The sequence below is a fragment of the Rissa tridactyla genome, chromosome 3 (genome assembly GCF_028500815.1).
Source record: "Rissa tridactyla isolate bRisTri1 chromosome 3, bRisTri1.patW.cur.20221130, whole genome shotgun sequence".
Lineage (NCBI taxonomy): Eukaryota > Metazoa > Chordata > Aves > Charadriiformes > Laridae > Rissa > Rissa tridactyla.
Genome location: NC_071468.1, coordinates 75,953,551 through 75,965,666, shown reverse-complemented (window position 1 = coordinate 75,965,666; position 12,116 = coordinate 75,953,551).

Here is a 12,116-nt window from a genome sequence, read left to right as displayed (position 1 = left end):
TGTAGTGATGATGCAGCAATTCTACCCTTCACACTCTTCATGCTTTTTGGTACCAAATGGTTTAATTTGAAATAGGTTTATGCGTTTCTTTTTCTAAATTACTTTAAATTTACTTTGCCCTTGTAGGCGATGCATCTCAACTGTTAACATGTTGGTAGTTTAAAATGAGACAGCATGTCAAAGGAAGACAATGAAAAAGTTATGGTGTTCTTGAGGCTAAAGGTGTTTGTCTAAATGAACACACAAAAATTTGGGATTTGCTGTCTTTAACCTGTATTTTTTCCTCAGCATTAAATATTTAAAATATTCCTCTGAATTAAGACAACTTCTGCTTCGGCTGGTCTTAAGTAACAAAATTCTGGCATACAGTGCTTCAGCCTAGACTGACTTTGAGAACTCACAGTAAAGTTAAAGTAGGCGTGTACCTAATCTGGATAGTAAACCAGGCCAGAAGCAGTGGCTGGGAGTGTCAGTGCTAAGCAGATGCAGCCAGTGTAACTGAAACTTCCTGGATTCCATGCGATTAGTCCCACAGCAGCTGCAGCGTAACCATACCTGCAAAGCTTTAGCAGTGCTGGTATCCCACCCAAAGTCACCTAAGTAGGGAAAACTTGTGTTAGTGTTGAAGGCCTAATATCTTTAAATTGTTCATGTCTGAATACAGGTTTCATTAGTCTCCCAGAACCTATTCTGTGATGCTAGACTTCTCTAATTGTGCTTTGGATATTAAATAGTAACTTCTCCCAGTTATTTCAAGTACTTAACACTGTTGAAACTGCCCAACTAAGTCTTCTGTGAAAAGAAGAAATTCCAGCTTACAGCATCAAGTGATCCTGTCTAACAGTGTCAGCTATGGCAAGTTAGCAGTAACCTACCTCTGAAGAACTGTTTTCTAGACTGCGCTCCACAAAACTGAAGATTCATCTTAGTGTTTTTCTATTTTAACCCAATTTGCCTGAAACTTGCAGGTTTCCTGTAAAATTACTTGTCATCTTCCTGTGTTTTACCTTGGGAGTGCTCTTCAATAATAGTCGTTTACACTAGCTGTTCTCTCTTGTAAATGGTGCTGACAATGGATTTGAGAACACAGTGTCTATGTAATTCTGTCTGTTATAGCAACACAAATGCAAAGCTTGCTGTAGGCATTAGCTGTGTTAGATTTCTGAATTACAATAAATTGATGGAATAACCATTGTAAAGGGGTGGTGGGAAGGGCTTTCTGTAGATGTCCTGCTGTCAGATGAGTCCCATCCGGTCTTGTGGGTTTGTGAGGTCTAGCTTGATGCCACCTGTAGTATAGGGAGCAGGCTTTCCTACTAATAACAAAGCCTGTGTGCTTTGAGAGGAGACAGTCTGGGTGAAAAGAGATGAATCAGCTTGGGTACTTGGATCTGAGTGCAGAATAGCTCTAGGAAGTGGCTGTCAGTCTGGCTGCTGCTTTGGTGGTGCAGGATTATGTGTTGGCAGAGAAATTATGAAGCTTCCCAACTAGGGAGGTGTAAACTCAGGTTTCTCTAGTGATGGTCCTAAAAGGAATGCCACCAATACCTAAAGGCACAAGGCTTGGAAGCAGTGCTGAGGCTGTGCTCCAGAAGTGTGGAGTTCTCCCAAGATGTACAGCCAAAACTATATTAAAGGTGGAAAAAATTGCTTCCAAACAGATTATTTATAATCTGAAGCCTGTTGAAGTGTTAAAGCAGAGCCTGTGGCTAAAGCCTAGAAAGAACAGGACGGTTCAGTGCTGATCTGGTAAGTTCCTGTGTGACCAGAGTAATGACCATTCAGTACAGAAGTTAATGAACAACTGAGGAACTGCTCTGGCTCAGCTAGGTGGAGCTGAGCAAACAGGATTCAGGTGTAAAGGAATGCAGAGAATCACCTGCATGTTCTTAAATATGCTCAAGTAAAAAATACTCCAGTTTGAAATGCTGGCGCAGCTGCACTGTGAATGTACCTACAGGCAAGCGCTTGGAAGAGAACGCTGTCATTAGAAAGCTACTGAGACTGGCATTTCCTGACACTTTGTTCCATTTGACTTTCAGTTGCATGATTAACTTCAGGTTAAATTACACTTGCACCTTTTTGTCCTGCTTCACTTCGCGCTGTGGAGTTGCTGGTGGTGTAACCCACGGAGTATTCTGCATATTGCTTACAGTTCAGGCAGGCCTCTGTTGGTTGGGGGAGATTGGATTGGCGTAAGAATTGCTTATAATATTTGCTATTAGTATACCTCATGCCCAGAAGGAAGCACTTCTGGAAATGAGGTTTAGCCAAATTTCAAGTTAACTGTTCAGTTTTCTTCTGTTTCTTGTAATACACTGTATTTACAGTACTAGAGCTGCTGTTACCTTTAATTAAAAAAATTATATATTAAGCAGGCCCTAGAGAGTCTTGCTTCTATAACTGCCCGAGAGCCATATCTTAATACAAATTTTACATTCTCTATAACGTGCTTGGTTCTGCCTTTGGCAACTGCTATAAATTTTAAATACGTGTATACAAGTATAATATGTAAAGTCACACTTAGGAGCAAATTCAGACACATGAATACAATAATTTCAGCATTTTTCATTCCTGTGTTAGCCAGAACATGAAACCACATTTTTGCTGTGTAGTTCCTAATGTGCATGCTTTGCCTAATTCCTAACTTTAAATTATGTAATTTATAGCATTCCTGTTTTTTTTCCCCTGTGTACCTTCTTCTAGATTATATTGATCCTTTCAGTCTCTTGCTCTAAACTTGTCCTAAAAATACTAAGATTTCAAAATAGTATGCGAGCCATCTGCCCATCTGAAGACATGCACTGGAACTACTGCTTTTTAAGTCTGGAATGAGTAAGCGTGCCAGTGTGAGGTTCCTGGTGCTCAAAAAAACCCAGAAAAAATCCAGTTAGCCCTGAGAGAAATAAAACTAAGTCCTTGGTGACCTTCCAGACACATTAAGCGAGTGCTGTGACTGACAGCCACTCATCTAGTAACTCATAGACTTCTACAGTTTTAAACGTAACCCAAGATACAAAAAGTGCAACTTTTTCTTCCTTTCCTCTTTCCCTGCTATCCACTGTTTTTTATTTCGGTTGCTCTTAGAGTTGCAGAAACTTAGTTTAATTGCAATAAATAGGAGTCCGGGTACAACTATCAGATTATCTGCAACATGTAACCTAATACTGGCTGGCTTGCAATGATATTTAATTTTAATTTCTCTAGCACCATTTGAGGATTTATATACTTGGAAAACAAATCGTTGATTTATGATATGCAAAGTATTTGACCTCAGAAAGCCTAAATTAGAAATCTGATTTTCAAAATATTCCTGCACTACCCCTTTTGCTTGATTAACTGTTACATGCAATTTAATGGACTCACGCATCTCCTGTTATATGTATTTTGTGTAAATATGTAGTTGCTGGCGCATCAATTACTGTAACCTCATAAGCAGCAGCATGGGTTAGTTAAGATAATCTTTTTACTAGGGTAGCGAGAAAATTACTTGGAAAACCATGAGGTACACGTTGTGCCGGACAAACCGCACCCACAGGCATACACACATATCTGCTTTCTCATTTTCTGCACCCATTTGAGCAGAAATAAAGGCTTGTTGAGCAGGCTGCTTGAGATGAGCTCTGTAGTGCTGCACCTTCTTTTGAAAGTCTCACTGGCCAAAAATGGGTCCTCTCTCAAAGGTGAGTTACGAAAGGGGCTGCCTCCTGTTTATAGCTTTCACTATGGATACGGTGTTTGACCTCTGTGATCTAGTTTATAATATTCTACTTAGACATTGCCAGTTAAAAATTGCAAGCTACCTGAGCTGCTGGTAGCCTATTCATAAAAACGAGACACATCAGACTTCCAGAGACTCCAAAATAAATCCAGATTCCAGGAGCTGCGTGGAGAAAAGTATCCAAACATTGGGAAAATACTGCTGCTGTCAATTCACTGTTTCCTGTGCTCTAGAGAACAAGTATGTGGAGGCAGAAAACAACGTGATACTCCTTCCAAACCACTGTAATAGATTAAATAGATTAAATAAATAATAATTTAAATAAGAAATAAATTTAAATATTATTATATTAATAATTTAAATAGATTAAATATTAGTTCATTCCACGGTCAGAATTTGCAGAAGACATCTATGTGTAAGCTTCATTAAGCAACCCCCCTTTCTCTCTTTTAAATAAATACACTACTGAATATTAAAACTGAAAAAAAAATTTAAGCAGGTATTTTGTAATAAAAGCCCTCTTTTAAATAGTTAATTTAGAGTCTTAAGTAGCTCAGAGTACTCTGAAATCATGCACTTGTTTAACTCACAGCTTACACCGCTATTGATGAAAGGAGAAGGGATGGGGCACTCAGTGGTCAACTGTATTGAATATTTACTCTTGTAAATTCAGTCCCAGGGAACTCGATGGAATGACTTACGTGGGAGCATGTTCCACAATGCAATTGTAACTCGGTGCTACAGCCCTCAAGAACATCTTTTAAATTTCACATTGTCGTCAAAAATAATAGTGCAGTTTGAGTAAGAGGGTCCTTAGCAATCGTTATTCAGAAATGCGAGGAGACTTCAAAATGAACTTCCCTAAAAATAAACATAGCTTTTTGACTTTGAGAGTGAATAAACTGGTAGCATTATTGTTAAATCTGTTTGGCCACTTAAACGTCTATTGAGCCACCAGCACAAGTAAGTTACGGTTAGGCAGACTGCATAGCTGCCACACAGCTGCACATTATATCATCTTTTGGAGAACATTCTTTGTATTCGGTTATAATGTGATTTTGTTCTTATTTCACAATTAAAAGGAAATTATTGTGCAAATGGATCACTACAGGATCACTGCTTTATAACTGCAGATCTGTTGATACGAGCCTGTGCGCTAGAAAGGTGCAAATTTCTGGTTTGAGTTTGTAAAGTAGCCATAGAAGTGGAAGTTCTGACTCCACTGGTTCAATTTCCATCTGTTAAATTTCATTGTCTTACTTCATGGGCAAAAGTAAGGGTTTGGTACTTGTTGTACACTGTTAAAAATGCTGCATAAAAACAAAGCTATAAAGAGACAAGAGAAAACCACAGTAGGATTGAACAGTTGTTAGTTGCAGTTACAGGGCTCAATTCCATTCTCTCTTCTGTGTGCCATCCTCCCGTGGACAGGAGTTACACAGATGGAACAAGACAAGATGTTCTAAGTCCGTTTTTCTTGATCATAAACTGGGATCAATATGGTGCCTCTTCATTACCTGCTTCTTCCAGAAGAGGCTCTGGCCTCTGTGCCTGTCAGAGCTCGTTCTTTACAACACGCCACCTGACAGCTCCATCAGCCACTTCCAGTCCCTAAATTTGGACTTGTTTCCTTGAAAGAGGAACTTGCTGTGTGTCTGTCAGTTTCATTAGTCTCACCTTTAAGAGCACATAAGCTTAAAGGTTAGAAAATACTTAGCCAAATACAAGGTCAGATGTCCAATTACACAGTTAGAACCCAGGCTATAAAAAGGTAGATAAAACTAAACTACAAGATTCCTTCTTAGCTGCTCTGGCATGCTGCATGCAGAAGCCCTGACAGCCTGGGCAGCAGAAACATACGTTTTCCACATTATTTCAGGATGAAACATAAAAATAACCAGAGGGCCTAAGCCCTTGAGGGCTATTCTCTAATGGTAACCCCCTCCAAACTCAATGTCTTTCCTTTGTTAAAGATGTCTCTCTCCTGTTTTTATTTCATGATGCTGTTCTACAGCAAAGACAGTGCTGCTGCGTTACCTGAGAAGAGAGGGAACAATGTGATTTTATTCAGTTATTAAAGCTTTTCCACTACTGTGACAATAGCCTGCAGGGTACGTATCATGAGGAGTACTCATTGTATGTTCATTTGATTAGACTGAGATTTGTGTTCTTTATATGCTGCGTATTGCCTAAACCCACATCATTAGCTAGGGTATAGATAGGACGCTCTGTCCAAACCATCTCTCTCATGGCCCAAATTTGCCAGTTTTAAGGATTCTTACAGACATGTATTTTACAGATACATTCAGATGGTACAGGTGTTGGGGGTTTTTTCTTATTCGAAGACCTAACATCCTATATTTTCTAATTCTCAAATTTTATTTAGATCGAAAACCTGATATAAACCAAAAAGTGTTGATAGACTTGCTGATTTAAAGAAAGACCTAATTTATTTTTTCCCCAAAACGGTTGTGAAATATAATACTATGGGGGGGGAAACAACCAACCAACCAACCAAACCCAGAAAAGTAAGATAAAGAAAACGAGTCCCGTTACAGACGGTATATTTTACCTAGTGTGCTGTAGTGAAAGGCAGCGTATATAAGAACAAGACAAAGCTACAAAGGCTTCAGAGTGTAATTGCTGAAGCTACAGGACCCACAACTGAAGGATACTGAGCACGAGGCTCACGGGACGAGTGAAAACAGTAAAGCAAACAAACAGCCATCGTTGTATTTGTCTGTTCTCTTCTATGATTAATATTGGTTTTAATGTTAGTATTTAATTTGTTCTGCTCGGCTTTCACTGTTTTTAGGCAGATAATCAACTGCAAATTCATAGTTTTTAATATTCTAGCTTTAAGCTTTGTGAAAAGTTTATTTGCAGCTGTACTCTGTTGTTAAGTGCCATGACATGGAAAAGCCGAACAATTTATATTTCTGCCTTTCAACTCCTACATTTAGTGTGCTGCTACATAACAGGAAGATATGTTTTCTGATTACCTGCTCTCTTAACATTGTAATCTCTTAAATACTTCATTCCTGAAATATTTGAACTATGCAGACCACCCAGAAGGGCTGAGCGGGCAAGAAGTTACAAACCAGTGATTTTCTCTTCAACTCCCCACGTTACTATGTCAAACAGTAGGTAAGAAATGAAGCAGCTACTGGGAAAAGCTATCCTTTTTTATTTTTCATAAAGAAAATGCTACAGAGACAGACAGAAATCACATATTTAAACCAGCTTTCATAAAACTGTCCTAACTCTTTTTTAAAGAACTGTAATCCTAGTTATTCTTACTAGATTTGGACAACTGCCATCTCATTGAGCCACTTCACAGTTTCTTAGGGTACTAATCCTTGACTGTAGGATTTTAGTGCAAAAGCTGACCTATAGATTACATTTGTATCCTGATCTTCTAGATCTCAATTGAGCAAAGGCAAGAGAGCGCTTCATCTTATATAACATAAATGTACTTCTTTATATGCTAGAGAAATATGCTAGTACTATTTTTAAGCAACCGTTGCTTGCCCAGTCCGGGAGTTTGCAAAATATGTCATTGTCTGAAATGAACACACATATATCAATCTGTTCAGAAATCAGAAGGATGGAAGTGGAGGGTACTGCTTGGTATGAGTCTGTATGTATTTACGTGCACATCAGTCTGTTAAGAGAAAAGAGCTAACACAGGAATATATACCGAGCCAGTCGCAGTCACAGGAGGGCTAAGAATATGTCTCTTAAAAGAAAAGCATATTGATAAAACTCTTAGGTCGAGCACTAATTGAAAAAGAGTGGAAGCTCTGAGCAAGGTACGTCTCCGCTGGATTCCTTCTGTGTGCAGGACTCTGCATGCTGGTTTTTGCAGTATTGTATACAAATCCCTGGGCAATTCAAAAGATTTGCGAAAAAAGAGAATTAAATCACAAAAAATAGATGGTTACAGAAACAGATGCTCAGTCCATAGTGAATCTCAAAATATTCTATTTTTTCAGTTTATGTGATGGTGTCTCAAGAAATTAATATAATCTCTGTATTCCACATGTAATATGTATTTTTGATACAAAATAAATATACATGTGTATATATTTATATATAAATATGCAAATTATAAACAAACACACAAAATATACACAATTCTAGAATACCATTTTTGTAACAGTTCCTTGAGGTTTTTTTTTTTTTTTTGGACTCCTTAATTTTCAAGATTGTTCAAAACTCTGAAAGCACTTTAAATTATTTTGATCACTCTATCTGCAAATCTAACCAAATTGCCCTCTGGCAACAGAGCCCGTGCTCTGAGACAGTGTGATGTGAAGTTTCTGCTATTCCAGGAACCATACGTCCCGTACAATTTCTTAATGGATTGCTATACTTCCACAGAAAGATATGTTTTTATGCATCCCAGGATGGAACAGGAGATTTGAAGTTAGGCCTTTTTGCGGATGCTGGCTCATTCCTTCCACCACCACAGGGACCCTGCAGGGACTCGAGGAACAGTTGCTTGTACGCTGATGGGAATATAAATATGATATGATTTTCCTTCTTAAAGAATATACCGAGTGCAGCCAGACTGCGGAACAACACAGTACGAAGCATAAGCACAAGTTGCCATACAATCCAAAAGAGACATGCCGGACTCTACTGTACTGATAAACATCCTGAAATACAATTAAATCTGACATCATCTGAAAACACCCAGGAAAACAGACAACTGTGTGTTTAAACTCTTTAGGGACCAAATGGGAATGAGACGTGACCTACAGGTCTTCATCTTGAAACTTGGATTTCTAGTGAGTTGGTAGGACCGCCTGCAGGAATGCAAGGCTTTACTCTTTCCATGATCTTATAAACCAGTTATACAGTATGGACATAAGGATATTCTACTCCACTTACAAGAAGCACTGGTGGTAGAATGTTAGAAAAGGCAGCAACATGCAGAGGCTGAAGGAAACGATCCTTCATTAGTAATTACCCTGACTCTCCAATATAATGAGGATTCTTTTGACAAGACAGTCTTAAGGATACATAAAAAACCCATACGTATCTTAAATTAGGTCAAGATCTGAACTACTCACCCTCTTCTGAGTAACCAAAATGACATTGATTAAAGTCACCAGCCTAAAGATGTAAAGGTTGAATCTTTTTTGAGGTTTTATTGCTGTCTCCAGCAGGGAGACAGCTCATCATGGTATCTCTTGTTTCAGTGCTGTACTAGGATTAGTTTTATAGTTTCTAAAATTCTTGAGAACACTTCCTGAAAAAAAAGGATGCACTTGGGGAATTCCAGGGAAGCAGCAAAGCCAACTAAATGAATCATTTACTGCTGGTCACTGTGTGTATCTGCAGTACGGGAGGAAGAGCTGATTGGAACAGCACAGAAGAAGGCAAGAGAGAAAATTATTTGTTGCTTCTAGTCACAAATACAGGGCTGTTGCCTGCTAATTCTGAGCTGATTAGAGAAATGAAGTAAAAGAGATGCTGGCAGCGACCACTGTTCTTGCTAGCAATGCCAGAACTGGCCATTCTGTAGCTCTTGCCAAACACACAGTCCCTTGCCCAGACCAGTCCAAAGCTGGACTGGTATCAGCAGAATCTTTCCATCTGGATTCCTCCCAAAATGAAGATAACAGAAGGGTATTTGTAATGCTTGCAATGTTTTGCCTTGCCTTTTCTGGTTTCCAGAACAGTGATGGCTGAATGAGCTTAAAGAAACTGAGACGGTGCCAGTTACACATCATTATGTGTTTTAACACACTGAATATAAGGGAAAGTCCAAGGTGCTACCCTGTAGCTTCTACAGTGGGAAAAACTTTTCTGCTTCCAAGCGACTGGGCATGCTTTCATGCATGGTGGAAGTGTACTGTATTATAGAACTATTACTTAAAGACAAAAGTCTTTGAGTTTGACATAATACCTTTTAAAAAACTGTCCCCTTAAAAAATAAAGTATTTTGGTATCTTAAAATTGATACCGGACGGGGTTTTTTTTGTCATAAGAACGTACGTATCTAAATGCCAACATAAACTTCTATTTGTTAAAACGGTAATCTCTTACTTCTTTGCAGGAGAACCCTGAGCCCACGATAGACAATAATGATGGACCTTATGGCTAAGATGTTCAAGTCTGACACTTGGAATGTCATGTTCAATCCTTTCGGGAGGATAAAGCAATAATATCAGATCAAAACACAGATATGACAGTTTAAACTTACAGGCATCTCCTCTCATCTCCTGTAATTCTGTTGCTCAATTACAGTGTGAAGGCCCTGGCAGATAAAGCAGTACTTAGTAGCAATCTTTTTTTTTTTAAAACTCGTGTAACACATGTTCAGATGAATGTACTTTAGCATTGGTCACCATTCAATGAAGGATATTTTATCCAGTATAAACTACTCAGAATGCAAGAACTGCAATAAAGTTACAAAATTAGTTACAAAAGAAGGTATTAGAAGCTCACCCACTGGGGACCTACTACAAATACAACACATGCCTGTAAGAACAGAAATAGGAAAAGAAAATCCTCAATTAATTATATGTAGAGGGTATAGTATATGTGTGTTGCTGCTGACTGTAAGAGATGATCTTGAGTGTAAACACCATGCCTTCAAAATCTCCAAGAGAGCAAATAAATAAAGCTAAAAAGGCCAAGGCCAACAGAAATCGATATCCTCCATTTTTATTATAGACCTGTATAGAGTGGCTCAAGTCCATCCGCCATTCAGAAAACCACAAGAGAAGGTATAAATTCATCTCTTCTCAGAGCAGATCTCTACAGCAAGAAAAAAATCAAATCAGCTGTAAGTACTGCTGAGGCATTTTCAGGCAGCTCATAACTCCCTCCAGAGCTGCCTAGGTCCAATTTGGAATCTGCGCTGACAATGGCATCCCCCTCTTCCAATTGCTTGCTGGGAAAAAACAGCTATGCTTCTCTGCGGACCTAAGTAATGAGGGATGGTAGGTAAGGTCTTTAAGCCTTAAGGCTAAAAGTCCTTTGGTTTTTAAAAAGATTGTTCGTCTGCCTTTTGGGGCGGGGAGGGGAAATCTTTAAAATCACTCTTTTTAAAAAAGAATCTGCTCTGGTATAGTTTAGAAACCAAAAGTGCACATTCCTAAATATTGAAAATATCATGAGTTTACTGTAAACTAAATGAGGAAATTATCAGCATGGATTATTCTTTTTTTTAAATAAAGGCAAAAATCTCATTGACAGCAGCTATAGCAATATAAAGAAATTCTCTTAAGCTGCATCTCGTGACCTGCACTTCTGACTAGCTTATAAACAGACACGGTCACGTCTTTGCTCTCGTCGCGCTTTGAGCCAGCTGGACGTAAGACCAGCCTCTTTCCAGAAATCATGTGGCCACATTAGCACAGTTGTGAGCCCAAGCTAATATACCCTGCCTCGCAGCCAGCCTTATTAAAACTCAGGCTCGGCAACACACGAATGGCAGCTACACAGCTGCTACGCTGGAGCCGGCTCCCAGCTGGCTGGTTCAGGACACAGGCAGAGCCAATGTGTCACTCCCACACCCATCCATGCAGATATACCCTCAAACGACCCTAGGCGTTGTGTGCTGTCACAAAAGCTATTTTTAAGAGTTGGTTCCCCAAATAATCGCACTTTAATTACATAATGCAAACCGCACTGGCAGCGAAGCAACAAAACCTTACAGGATACGGTAGTGTGAGTTTGTGTCAACATGGCCACAGGTGTAGCACCTGTGCATGTCTATGAAACAACTTCAAAAAAATTAACAGACCCATTAACTTGCTTTATTTTCAATGTTTTCATTATTATTGAAAATACATACAAAAATTTACACCTTGTCCTGTAGCAGGAAATTGATACTCTATAGAATGCTTCTACATTGCCATCTAATATTTGTGACCATGTCACTTCCACTGTCGCATCTAAAGCATTACTCTCCTCTTAAAACAGCAATACATGTAAAACATTTAAAAAGATCCAACTGTCATGGGGAAGCTTATCGCGCTGCAGTGGTTGCCTTGCTTTCCAAACACAGTATCTATTGAACTATGAGGTGAATCAGGAAGGTAAGAACTACTGAAAGAATGTGGTCAACCATGACAATTTCCTCCTTTTCGCTTTTTGCTTGGCATTTATGAACAGTATTCCTCAAGCAGTGGAAACGGTAAGCGTGCTTTGCGTCCTAGATTTAGGTCCTTCTTCCCCATCTATTACCCTCCCTTCCTCTTGGAAACAGAGGCAAGCCACGCTGCCAGTGGGTGAGTGCACTGGCTCTGCATCAGATCAAGCCAACACAACTTCTCAAAATTACTTTTCCAATAGCTCTAAAGGCTTTAAATTCATTCACAACAGTACTTTTCACAGTCTTCCTACACAGAATTACTAAAGAGCTCAATAACAGCAT